Here is a 13,878-nt window from a genome sequence, read left to right as displayed (position 1 = left end):
TAATGGTAGATAAATAAACACAGATCTAGGCTCACTGGAGTATTTCAGAGTCAAAGCTCTTACAAATCTAAAAATAGAACAGTCCTGAAAAGAAGTCCTCTCATACATGTACCATAAGCTTTGCTTTAAAACCAATATTCACCTTATAAACCCATCTTTTAGTGAAGGATTGGTTTCATGAGAGGATGCGATCATTGACAGGATCAGGGAGTAGCTTCAGCACAGACTAGAGTTCAATACGATTTCAGTAACAGCTTGCATTTATGTAGCAACTTTAACAGCAAAAAAATTCCGAAGGTGTTTCACAGAAGCATAATGAGAAAAAAAATCCAAACCAATTCGAAGGAGGAGGTATTAGGAGGGGTGACTAAACACTTGCTCAATGAAGTGGGTTTTAAGAAGGCTCTTAAAAGTAGAAGAGGAAGGTGGAGGCAAATTCTCAAAATTAGGGACTAGGTTGCTAAAAGCACAGCTACCAATGGCGAGGCAAGGGGATTTAGCAATGCACAAAAGGAATATAGAGTTCTTGGAGGGTTGGAGAAGATTAACAGCAAAAAATAGCTAACATTTGTTAATGTTTTCTTGTATTTTATCACAGTCTTCCTCAGTATTTACTATACCCCCCAATTTCGTGTCATCCTTAAATTTTGATATTGTACTTCCGTTTCCAACCCCCACCCCCCTCTACCACCAAGTCCAAATCATTTACGTAAATGGTGAATAGTGGTACCAGCACCAATCCCTGTGGAACACAACTTCCCACCTTCCACCAGTCTGATGAAATACCTTGAAAACTTACTCTCGGTTTTCTGTTTTGCAGCCAGTTTGCTACTTGTCCCGACTCCACTAGCTCTGACCGTAGTGACAAGTCTACTATGCGGTACCTTATCAAAGATCTTTTGAAAGTTCATGTATATTCCATCTACTGCATTACTTGTCTACTCTATCTCTTACTGCTTGCTTCTCGGCCTTTTGGCTAAGATCATGCATAACTAACCTGACCAGCCACCATGACCTCCTGGTGGTTTCTCCCTGGTCAGGAAGGTATATGCTTGCATTTTTGAAACAGGAGGTGGGTGGGGTGGGTTGACCCATCCACCTCCACGGAGGTGTGTGGGGGACCTGACCCATCCACCTCCACGGAGGTGTGTGGGGGACCTGACCCATCCACCTCCATGGCACGAACCTGGTATTGCAGTACTTCCAGGAACGGTGCAGTGGCTCTAGGCCTTTTGGCTAAGAGCATTGGCGCAGAGTGATCCTTGGCATGTGCAAGGTGACCTCTGGCGTTTGTGATTTGACAAAGAATTGGAACGATTGGCTAAGAATTTATAAAAAAAAAAAAAATCTCTTACTGCTTCAAAGAATTCAATAAGGCTGGTGAAGCTTGACCTTCCCTTTTGAAATCCGCGTTGACTATTCTTTTTCAGTTTCTAGATATTTTTCAATTACATCGTTGAATAAAGATTCCAATATCTTTCCTACCATCATCATAAGCAGTCCCTTGAAAATCGAGGAAGAATTGCTTCCACTCTAAAAGTGAGTTCTCAGGCGACAGTACAGTCCAATATGGGAATTACAGTCTCTGTCACAGGTGAGACACTGACATTAAGCTAACTGGTTTATAGTTCACTGGATTTGTTCATCTCCCTTTTTGAATCTAGGAATAACATTAGCTGTCCACGTATATAGCTATCTCTTCCTTAGCTTCTTTAAGTATGTGCAGTTGCAATCCTCTCTAAATAGAACATCAAGGTTGTCAACAGTCTGGTTCAACCCGAGGCAGTGGCCAGTGAGGGAAATAGTATCACTGGCAAGGGTACAGAGTTTGTGGCAAGTGCCGAAGACTATGGCTTCGGACGTCCCAATGTTTAACTGGAGGAAATCATGGCTCATCAAGGACTGGATGTTATACAAGCAGTCTGACAGCAGAGGCAATGGAGAGGTGGTAAAGAGCTAAAGTTTGGTATAGTCAGTATATATGTGGAACCCAACCCCATGTCTTCAGATGATGTCAGCAAGGGGCAGCATGTCGATGAGGAAGAGGAGGGGGCCAAAGGACAGATCTTGGAGGACTGCAGGGGTTTCATTTCCAAATGCAATTCACTTTGTAAACCAGTATCATATCTGTTTGGTTTCATATGGTAAATAAACTGCAAATCAAATATTTATAATCAGCAGATGTTGTAGTCTTCAAATGACTGGTGGTCATCATCGGCAGTCCATCAGAATCAAGGAAGACTTGCTTCCACTCTTTAAAAAAAAAGTTATTTGATGACTGAACAGTCCAATACGAGAATCATCATCATCATCATCATCATCATCATCATCAGAGGGAGTTCCTCGAAACGGGGATGACTTGCTTCCACGTCAAAAAGGGATGAGTTATAAGTGTTTCAATGATATTCCAAGTCCCGAACTACATCTTGAAGGGTGGAAGATGCCGGTGCGTGGATTTAAAAAAAAAACGTGGTGGCCATTGCACCCCAGCCACTACATGGGCTTGACAGAGCTAGGTCTTGGTCCAGTGGCAAGGATTAACCAAGACGACTGGAGACTCGCTCTGCTGCATGGACCTAGTACGCACACATATCGCAGTGTGGACTGGCCAATGCTGTCCCTGGGCCCTTGCCTCTTCTGGGCCCCAATCACACCCCTCTATGAAGTCTTGCCACTCCTTTGCCCCGACCACAGTCCCTGTCACAGGTGGGACAGACAGTCGTTGAGGGAATGGGTGGGTGGGACTGGTTTGCCGCACGCTCTTTCCGCTGCCTGCGCTTGATTTCTGCATGCTCTTGGCGATGAGACTCGAGGTGCTCAGCGCCCTCCCGGATGCACTTCCTCCACTTGACTGGTACAACAAACAAGTCAACTAACTTGTACATTCCCAAGCAAGACTATAGCTACCGGAATACATTCCCCATTTTTAGAAACTTACTTTGTTCAAAACGCATTTTAAAAAATTATTTCAGTTTTCATGCTGCTGAACAATTCTCCTCAGGGTATAGAAGAGTGAACATGCTTCAAGCATTACAGTACACTCTCATTCCAGAGTAAATTGAGTTTGCTATTGAAGTTTCAAAATAGTGTATTTAATATACACAGCATTTAAGTGTCAAAGTAAAGAATAACGTCATCAGTAATGGTGTTCTGCTATAGATGCCTCACATGGTTTTTGAGTAGGATCTAAATTAAAGAACGGCATTGCATGTGTTTTTTTAAATAATTAAAATTGTGGACAAGTACCGTTTGGTCTGGCCCAATTTTCCCCTTACCGTCTAATTGGAATGCAGCCTTTAATACAAGTATAAAACAACTAACTGGATTGACCTGTGTAAAACATTTCACAGAATGCATCAACTCAATTCTAAGGCTCAATACTGTTAAAACAGTTTGACAAACTTTCTCCTGCCACTCCCACAAATCAACTGACAACACAGTGCAATGGCAATGGTAACTTCAGCAGACAATGTGTTACTTGTTAAGTGTCTCATAGAAAGAAATCTATTGTGACAATATTGCACGTGACACATTTAGCATATTAAATTAAAGAGCCTCGGAGGAAGATGAAGGTTACAGTGTGCCATATATAAAATTATAGCTCCATAAAGCATTTTTGAGGAGGGGTTTTACTCTCATTTGTTTAGAACCATAGCGCTTTATTCATTGTTCAATGTTTAGGACCAAAGTTGATTAATAGCTAAGTTCCAGCTACCTACTCCTTTGCATTTTCAACCCAATGTGAAATCTGCAATTTTATAAGGCTGCAAGATAAAATTATTTCCGTGTACCCAAGCTTGGTAAGTTCCCGCAACATCAAACTACCTAGTTAAAAATTTCTAGGCAATCGCTAATCAAGGTCATTATGGGCATCAGCTGCTATGCCATATTTTTAGTGAGCACAAGGCACTGCAAGTGCTCTTTGCTGATATCTGCTATAATCTGAAATGCTCACATGCCCTGTTCGCACCAGTCTACTCCAGATAAGAATGCACCATCCAAGGATGGTTACAACTCTTAAGCAAGCAAAATCAAATTCAGCAAAATGTACTGAAAGATTACAAAATAACAGATGGCTCCCACTACTGTTCATTTTTGTAACTTTTTGGAATTTTAGGCAGACTTCTGTGGATTCCTTGGGCTTTACTTAAAAACAGCATAAAAAATAGTAGACATACTATCTTGCAAGGGTATAGTGGCAAGTAGTTTATTTGAACAATTATCCAAGCTAATTGGAATAAGAGTACACTGTATAAACACTAGAAAAATAGTTTAAAGCATTCAACATAAAAACTGCTCTGTATAAACTAACAGGGGTATATTTTGGCCGAGCCAGTTTCTCGGTGCACTTACCAGAGTTGCGCCTCTTAAGTAGGTCCGGAAAAAAATGTTGCAACTTTGGCCACTGTTTGGCCTTTTCACTGCAGTCGCGCAGCGTGGCCAGTCGACTCGGGGGGGGGGGGGGGGGGGGGGGGGTGGAGCCTGCGTTCTGCGCTGGAAAATGTGCCGGGACATCTGCACATGCGCAGTGGAGATTAGTGATGTCCACGCATGCGCAGTAGCGCTGCGCGTTGGCAATTGGCCATTACAGATCAGGCACTGTTCTGAAAACAATACCCAGCTCCTCCCATGAGGAAGGTTACTGAGGCATAGCACTGAACAGAGACAGATAAAGACTTTTAATAAGGAGGTTGAATGAAATGAGTTTTGTCTTTACCCAGCAATTCTTCTGCTACCAAATGACATCAAGGTAAAATACAAGCATTTATATTCCATTTAACTTTGCTAATCCCCATCAGGCAGTGCTTTTTTCTGACACTGGATGCCCAAATTGAAGAAGTTTTGTTCCCTTTCCTAGCACCAAGCAGGAAATAAGGTGGATTTTAATGATAACATTTTGAAGGCTTGATACTGCCCCTATGCAGGCCAGTTCGATAGCTCCCGCCCCTAGCCCAGGCCGAGTGACCTCCCGGTGAGTTCTGTGAGTTTTCCAGCCTGCCGGTGAGTTCTGAGAGTTTTCCTGCGGTCGGTGAGTTCCCCCGCCCCTAGCCCTGGCCGAGTGGCTTCTCGGTGCGATTTGTGAGTTCTCTTGCCTGCCGGTGAGTTCTGTGAGTTCTCCTGCCTGCCGGTGAGTTCTGTGAGCTCTCCTGCATGCATTCTGAGAGTCCCGGGCAGAGTGCTGAAGGTAGGACTTTAATTTTTTATTTCTTATTATTTTAATTGTGCAAAGGAAGGATGGTTTTGCAAGTCTGTTCCCTAAGGCTTGGTTGGTTCTGGTCCAGGTCCTCTCCGCTTCCCGCCTCTATCCCGCCGATTTCTTTAACTCTCCGCAAGGGTTTTCTCAAGTGGCCACATACGCTGGCTTAAGTAGAAATGGAGTAACTATTAACTGGCCAAAGTTGCCTAAATAAAACTGGCATAGGTGGCTGGCAACGTCCCCTTTTGAGAAAGAAAAACGAACCTAAAAAAAATTTTACTCAGTGAGTTACGCTGGTGCAAGTTGATTGAGGAAACTGGAGATTTTTAAAACTTAGGCCATAAAAAGCAGCCTACTCCAAAATAAATGTTGAGACTCCTGGCCAAAATTGAACTCTTAGAAACTAACTACTTCAGCAAAATTATTGTTCCTGCAGCCATTATGCAAGTCTGTACCTTATATTTTCTAATGTTTTCCATACAGATTGGTTTTTCAAACCAGCACGAGAGACTTTCCCTCTAAATTGAAATGGATATTTTCCTACTTCTCACCCCCACTACTAATGTTCAGTATAACTTAATGCACCAATGTCCTTTATTGGTCCACTTCTTTAGGAAATAATATTTTTGCACTTTTCTTCCACCTTTTGTGGAAGTGACCTGCTCAGCTTTGTAATTACATTTGGATGCATTTTACCAAAACGTTTTGGAAAATGCTCTATTTGGATAACTGCCTATTAATTCTAACTAGCAGAGACCCGCAAAACATTTGCGGTCAAATTAGTATCTTTATTCTCACAGGCCTATTGGGAGGTCGAGATTTTTTTGGATAACCAATTTGCTTGGATAATTGTTGTTCAGATAAACTACTTGTCACTGTATATCATTACAAGGTCATATATCTACCATTTTTATGCTGTCTTTAAGTAAAGTCAAAGGAATCTACAGAAGTCTGCATAAAATTCAAAAAAAGTTACAAAAATTAACACTGTAGTAGCAGGAGGTTATGGGTTCAAGCTCCACTCCAGAGACATAAACTCATAATCTAGACTGACATTTCAGTGCAGTACTGAGGGATGAGGGAGTGCTACGTTAAACAAAGACCCTGTCTGCCCTCAGATGGCGGTAAAAGGTGACTTTAATATGCACATAGATTGGGCTAACCAAACTGGAAGCAATACGGTGGAGGAAGATTTCCTGGAGTGCATAAGGGATGGTTTTCTAGACCAATATGTCGGGGAACCAACTAGGGGAGAGGTCATCTTAGACTGGGTGTTGTGTAATGAGAGAGGATTAATTAGCAATCTCGTTGTGCGAGGCCCCTTGGGGAAGAGTGACCATAATATGGTGGAATTCTGCATTAGGATGGAGAATGAAACAGTTAATTCAGAGACCATGGTCCAGAATTTAAAGAAGGGTAACTTTGAAGGTATGAGGCGTGAATTGGCTAGGATAGATTGGCGAATGATACTTAAGGGGTTGACTGTGGATGGGCAATGGCAGACATTTAGAGACCGCATGGATGAACTACAACAATTATACATTCCTGTCTGGCATAAAAATAAAAAAGCGAAGATGGGTCAACCGTGGCTATCAAGGGAAATCAGGGATAGTATTAAAGCCAAGGAAGTGGCATACAAATAGGAGGACAAAGGATTTGATTAGGGCAGGGAAAATGGAGTATGAGAAGAAGCTTGCAGGGAACATTAAGACGGATTGCAAAAGTTTCTATAGATATGTAAAGAGAAAAAGGTTTGTAAAGACAAATGTAGGTCCCCTGCAGTCAGAATCAGGGGAAGTCCTAACGGGGAACAAAGAAATGGCGGACCAATTGAACAAGTACTTTGGTTCGGTATTCACTAAGGAGGACACTAACAACATTCCGGATATAAGAAGGGTCAGAGGGTCCAGTAAGGAGGAGGAACTGAGGGAAATCCTTATTAGTCGGGAAATTGTGTTGGGGAAATTGATGGGATTGAAGGCCGATAAATCTCCAGGGCCTGATGGACTGCATCCCAGAGTACTTAAGGAGGTGCCCTTGGAAATAGCGGATGCACTGACAGTCATTTTCCTACATTCCATTGACTCTGGATCAGTTCCTATCGAGTGGAGGGTAGCCAATGTAACCCCACTTTTTAAAAAAGGAGGGAAGAGAGAAAACAGGGAATTATAGACCGGTCAGCCTGACATCGGTAGTGGGTAAGATGATGGAATCAATTATTAAGGATGTCATAACAGCGCATTTGGAAAGCGGTGATATGATAGGTCCAAGTCAGCATGGATTTGTGAAAGGGAAATAATGCTTGACAAATCTTCTGGAATTTTGAGGATGTTTCCAGTAGAGTGGACAAGGGAGAACCATTTAATGTGGTATATTTGGACTTTCAGAAGGCTTTCGACAAGGTTCCACACAAGAGATTAATGTGCAAAGTTAAAGCACATGGGACTGGGGATAGTGTGCTGATGTGGATTGAAAACTGGTTGGCAGACAGGAAGCAAAGAGTAGGAGTAAATGGGTACATTTCAGAATAGCAGGCGGTGAGTAGTGGGGTACCGCAAGGTTCTGTGCTGGGGCCCCAGCTGTTTACATTGTACATTAATGATTTAGACGAGGGAATTAAATGTAGTATCTCCAAATTTGCGGATGACACTAAGTTGGGTAGCAGTGTGAGCTGCGAGGAGGATGCTATGAGGCTGCAGAGCGACTTGGATAGGTTAGGTGAGTTGGTAAATGCATGGCAGATGAAGTATAATGTGGATAAATGTGAGATTGTCCACTTTGGTGGTAAAAAGAGAGACACAGACTATTATCTGAATGGTGACAGATTAGGAAAAGGGGAGGTGCAACGAGACCTGGGTGTCATGGTACATCAGTCATTGAAGGTTGGCATGCAGGTACAGCAGGCAGTTAAGAAAGCAAATGGCATGTTGGCCTTCATAGCGAGGGGATTTGAGTACAGGGGCAGGGAGGTGTTGCTACAGTTGTACAGGGCCTTGGTGAGGCCACACCTGGAGTACTGTGTACAGTTTTGGTCTCCTAACCTGAGGAAGGACATTCTTGCTATTGAGGGAGTGCAGCGAAGGTTCACCAGACTGATTCCCGGGATGGCAGGACAGACCCATCAAGAAAGACTAAATCAACTGGGCTTGTATTCACTGGAGTTCAGAAGAATGAGAGGGGACCTTATGAAAACGTTTAAAATTCTGACGGGTTTAGACAGGTTAGATGCAGGAAAAATGTTCACAATGTTGGGCAAGTCCAGAACCAGGGGTCACAGTCTAAGGATAAGGGGTAAGCCATTTAGGACCGAGATGAGGAGAAACTTCTTCACCCAGAGAGTGGTGAACCTGTGGAATTCTCTACCACAGAAAGTTGTTGAGGCCAATTCACTAAATATATTCAAAAAGGAGTTAGATGAAGTCCTTACTACTAGGGGGATCAAGGGGTATGGCAAGAAAGCAGGAATGGGGTACTGAAGTTGCATGTTCAGCCATTAACTCATTGAATGGCGGTGCAGGCTAGAAGGGTCGAATGGCCTACTCCTGCACCTATTTTCTATGTTTCTATGTTTCTATTTCCCATGGCTCTATTCAAAAAAACGCAGTGGAGTTCTCCCAAGTGTCCTGCCCAATATGTATTCCTCAATCAACATCACCAAGACAGATTATCAGGTCATTATCTCGTTACTATTTGCGAGACCTTGCCGTGTACAAATTGGCTGACATTTTTTCCTTCATTGCAACAGCAACTACACTTCAAAAGTACATCATTGGCTATAAAGTGTTTTGCGACATCCTAAAGTTGTGAAAAGCATTATATAAAATGCAAATCCTTTCCTTTACGCCACAAAGAGGAAAAGTTTTGAGGGGGCACCAACTGGGCTAGATTTGAATTGCAACAAAAAACCATCTAAACAGCAGGTTTTTTCGTAAAGATTATATTTTTCCTCAATTTTAAGCTTGGGAAAAGTGTGAGGAGACAGCAAATGTAAACAAGGTGGCGATAATACTGAAAAAGTTGACTAACCCAAAAATTTTCTAAAAGAGGGTCTTGGGTGTTTTGCCAAAATTTGAGGATCCCAAGTAATTATTACATTACTTTGCAGTGGTCAATGAATGGAAGTGGACAAAGAGGAAGGCCACAAGATGTTCCATTCCCATCTGGGTGGAGAAAGAATAAACCTCTAACAAATGGAAAACAATATCCTGCTACTACAAAATCACCTCCCAAATCTAATGGAAACATACAGTACTCCAACATGTAGTTTTCTCCTATTTCCCACTGTAACGGTGTGTAAAATAAGAAGCACTGCACAAACTTATTACCCAGCCATCCAAATGCAAGGGGCAAGCAGAGGAGAAAGTCAAACAGCCACTTTTGGCAAATAGAAGCATGCAAGAGTTCAAAACCACCAAACAAAATATTCAGAAGTCACATTTCATTTTGAGACACCACACTATAATCATTGAAGTGACATTCCATAACTACATTTTTGCACCTCCACTTATTAAAATTACCAGAGGCTAACATAAAAGAATGGAATGCTGAATCAAAAATTTAAAATAAAAAAAACCCATCTCATACTTTTATGAAGCCAAAGAATATATGAAAAGAAAATAATAGTTTGTGTAAATGGGAGCTGTGATAGCATGCTTTCTAGTCAAGTTAATATAAAGAGACAGCAGCCAAAAGTAAAGCAACTTCTCTTTCCTTGAGATTTGAAGCTACCTTCTCCAATAAAGCACTTTTGTATCGTCTTCCAACCATACAACCACCAACATTGGGATGATGAGGAAAATATGCATGTTATATAAAATCAGCTGAACCATTCAAGGAATTTGTGTGTGTTCTTTTTCCCACTCCCAATGAATATACACCACAGCTGGCAAAATTGTGGGTTCATTTTTAGATTAAATGATGAATGGCTACATAAAATTCTCCAATGAACTATTGATGAGCAAAGTTTAGAAACAGCATTTCTGTTTGTCACACGAAGATAAATACCAGTATCTTTGAAATTCAATATTGATAATTTCTTTCAAAGGTCAGCTCTTGCCAACATTTGCACCAGGTAACAAGTGGGTCACTAAAACGAAGACCTTAGTTCCAATGTTAAACTGGTAGCCAAAACATTAAAAAGAATATACAAGTTAAGTTTATTAATGCCAAGTATGGGTCTTACTATTAATGGGGTCAAGTTTCAGCTCGAGTTGCCCCTATTTTTTTTTTTTTTGGAGTGGACTATCTTAGAAATTGCAATTCTCGGCATTTAGTTTGCTCCAGTTCTAGTCAGTCAGTTAGAACAGTTTCATTTTGGAACAGATTTTTTTCAAAAAGGGGGCATATCTGGCCACTTACACCTGTTTTGAAAGTTTAGGCAGTGAAAACTTACTCCAAACTAACTTAGAATGGAGTAAATGTAGATTTTTGTACGCTCAGAAAAACCTTGCCTACACTTTACAAATCAGACGTAGGGAACAAAGGGGGGGGGGGGTGGGGGGAGGCAAGTAATTAAATTCTACAAGCATTCAACAGTTTTACTTATACAAATAAAGAGCCATCCTGACTAAAAAAATTAACAAAGCAAAAGACAAAATATTGAATATTCCGACCTGTGTGAAGTAGCAGCAGTCTTCGAGCTGCGGTGCTTCAGGCAGGCCTTCCATGTTGAGGGGCGGCGTCAGTGACTCGACGGCAGCCCAACAACGGCAGCAAGCAGCCTTCGAGCTGCGGTGCTTCAGGCAGGCCTTCCTTCCATGTAGGAGACAGGGGCGGCGTCAGTGGCTGACGGCGGCCGAAGACACAGCAAGCAGCCTTCGAGCTGCGAGGGAGACTGAGGCCATTTGGCAAAAGACAGGGAGAGGCAGCCAGATAGCCAGTTTGAAACTTAAATTTGCAGAATGGGTGCTGCATTGTCAACACCACGGATTATGCAATGGTTCACCAGCAATTCACTGCATAGGAGAGAATTGATTAAAGCTCACCGCACCAGGAACGTCATAGCCTGTAGGCTGATGAGCAGGAGACCTTACCCACGTCGGCAATATCGAGCCAGGCGCTCGTACCTGGACATGAGCAAGGCTGATTGTGTCAAAAGGCTGCGTTTCCAGAGAAGTTGTCGCTGAGATCTGTGATATGCTGAGAGCAGATTTGCAGCCCAGAAGCAGAACGCCAACTGCCTTGTCTGTCGAAGTGAAGGTAATAGCTGCACTTGCCTTCTATGCCTCAGGATCATTTCAGGCTACAACTGGAGATTGTGCGCCATCTCTCAACGTGCAATACATGCCTGTGTTTACCAGGTCACAGCTGCACTGTATGCGCAGAGGAATGACCTCATCAATTTCCTAATGACCACACAAGCGATCCATGAGGGGGCTGTGGGCTTCTTCAGGATTGCCGGCTTCCCAAACGTACAGGGCTGCATTGATTCTACCCACATAGCCTTGCGAGCACCTGTGGAGGATTCCGAGCAGTACAGGAATAGAAAAGGTTTCCACTCCATCAACGTGCAGCTCGTGTGACGACACGCAGCACATCATGTCAGTCGATGCGAGATACCCTGGCAGCACCCATGATGTGTTCATCCTACGCGACAGCATTCTATCTGACATGTTTGAGCAGCAGCCAGAAGGGCAGAGCTGACTACTGAGAGACAAAGGGTACGGCCTGACCACCTGGCTCATGACGCCCCTACGCGTGGCACGGACAGAAGCTAACCGTCAATACAATATGGCGCACATTGCAACGCGCAGCATCACTGAGAGGACCATTGGCATATTGAAACAACGTTTCCGATGCCTGGACCATTCCAGAGGCCACTTGCAATACTCTCCTCAGATTGTCGGTCACCTCACTGTTGTATGCTGCATGCTCCATAACTTAGCCATCATGAGGCAGCAGGAGCTGGTAGTGGAACCAGAAGACCCACGTGAGGGTCCAGTGCATGATGATAGTATTACGGAAGAGCAAAATGTGGATGACGACGACGATCAGGAAAGCATGCAAGTGCCTGATGCTGGAGCAAGAGGTCGTGCTCCTTTAACGATTGCTCGAGACCTGCGCCAGCAGCTCATCCATGAACGCTTCAATTACTGATGCCCGAGGGCTCTGCGACCACAGTTGCGCATGGACATGTTTATTCTTTGCAGTTGTTCCTACGTTGTGTTGTTTTAATGGAAGATGAATCAGTTTTAATGAAAAAATATTTTATTGAAAAGTTAACGTCATTGTAATAAAATATTTGTTGGATCAAACTTTACTTTTTAATATGACTCTTGAAGATCACTTAAAAACTTGATAAAGTTACAAAAGTTCCAAAACAATTTCAATGTGAAAAATCTTACTCTTATGATCACTTAGACTTCAGGATCACTTTTTAGGTGCAAAATTAAATAAGATACAAAATGTGAGAGCATGTACACTATAAGATCACTTAAAAACCCGGAGATCAATTATAAGTTGTAAAGTTACAAAACTTGCAAAACAATTTCAATTTGAAAAACGCTACTACTGCTACATCAAGAACAACAAAAGCAGCTCTCATCCACATCTCAGTGAATGTTCACTTCTTTATGGGGATGTCATTTGATTGGCAGGGCTGTGTGCCCTTATTGCAGCAGCTACCTCCATGATGGCCTGTGCCGCCACTTGAATGCCCTCCCTGATGGCCTGTGACGTCGAGTGCACTCCCTCGGACATTCCCTCCCTAAGTTTCCGTGTCATTACTGCTATTTCTCCCATCAGGACCGTCACCTCTTCACCCACTGCACTGATGCTACCGATGAGTGATCGGGCAAGCTCATTGGTCTCCATACCCAATGCCACAACCTGAGCTGCATCTTTTGCACGCTGTATCTCAGGAGAGCATGTCTCCAATCTCCTCTGCCTGGGTTTGCCTCGTGGCACCACACTGGGAGGCGCGGGCACGGATGGTGGGACGCTCGGTGTTCCAAACGGCAGTACTGGAGAGAGAGGCGCGGACTGGGATGGTGGGACGCTCTGTGTTCCAGACGACAGCACTCGAGTGCGAGCCATGGGCTGGGATGGTGGATGAATGGGTATAAACTGCTCCATTATAATACCAGCACCACTGGGACCCGCAACATCGGAATCAAAACCATTGAAGGTGGAACCAGAACCTATGCGAGTGGGAGGCGCAGGCTCAGAAGATGGTGCACTGGCTGTAAACTGTTGCATTACACCAGCAGCACCACTGGGACCTGCAACATCAGAATCAAAACCATGAAAGGTGGAACCAGAACCTATGCAAGGGGTTGAAACTCTGATGCCCCTTAATGGGGGCTCAAACATTAATTTGGAAGCTCTCCCCTGTAGACATTTCAGTCATCGCCGCCATCATCCAGTCTGGATCATCTGTATCTGCTTGTACTGGTTCTTGTTCTGTATCTTCAAGATCCTCAGAGGCAGCATCATCATCATCATGTTCTGCAAAATACATCAGAACAGTCAAATGTTTAACAGCAAGGGAGGGGGTAGGATGGATGACATGAGTACTCTCACACATAGCAGGCCTGGCAGCAGGTTGATTTGAAGGACCACGATGCATTTTCAGGACTTATCCTCTTCCTCGCGTGCCGACCCAGCTTGTGCTGTACTGATTGCTTTTCTCCATGTACGACTCATCATAGCAACTACCCTCTGTTCCAAGGGTGTCAGTGGAT

At 43.3% G+C, this 13,878-nt stretch overlaps 1 non-coding gene across 1 annotated transcript; it reads left to right on the top strand.

Moving 5' to 3' along the window:
* Positions 1–956: 956 nt before the first annotated feature.
* Positions 957–1,146, top strand: LOC139274405 (U2 spliceosomal RNA). The gene has a single exon (XR_011595467.1). It is a non-coding gene; the product is annotated as a U2 spliceosomal RNA (small nuclear RNA).
* Positions 1,147–13,878: the final 12,732 nt, after the last annotated feature.

This window comes from Pristiophorus japonicus, chromosome 9 (assembly GCF_044704955.1).
Source record: "Pristiophorus japonicus isolate sPriJap1 chromosome 9, sPriJap1.hap1, whole genome shotgun sequence".
Lineage (NCBI taxonomy): Eukaryota > Metazoa > Chordata > Chondrichthyes > Pristiophoridae > Pristiophorus > Pristiophorus japonicus.
Note: the sequence above shows the minus strand (reverse complement) of the source record. Positions and strands in the feature narration are given on the sequence as shown.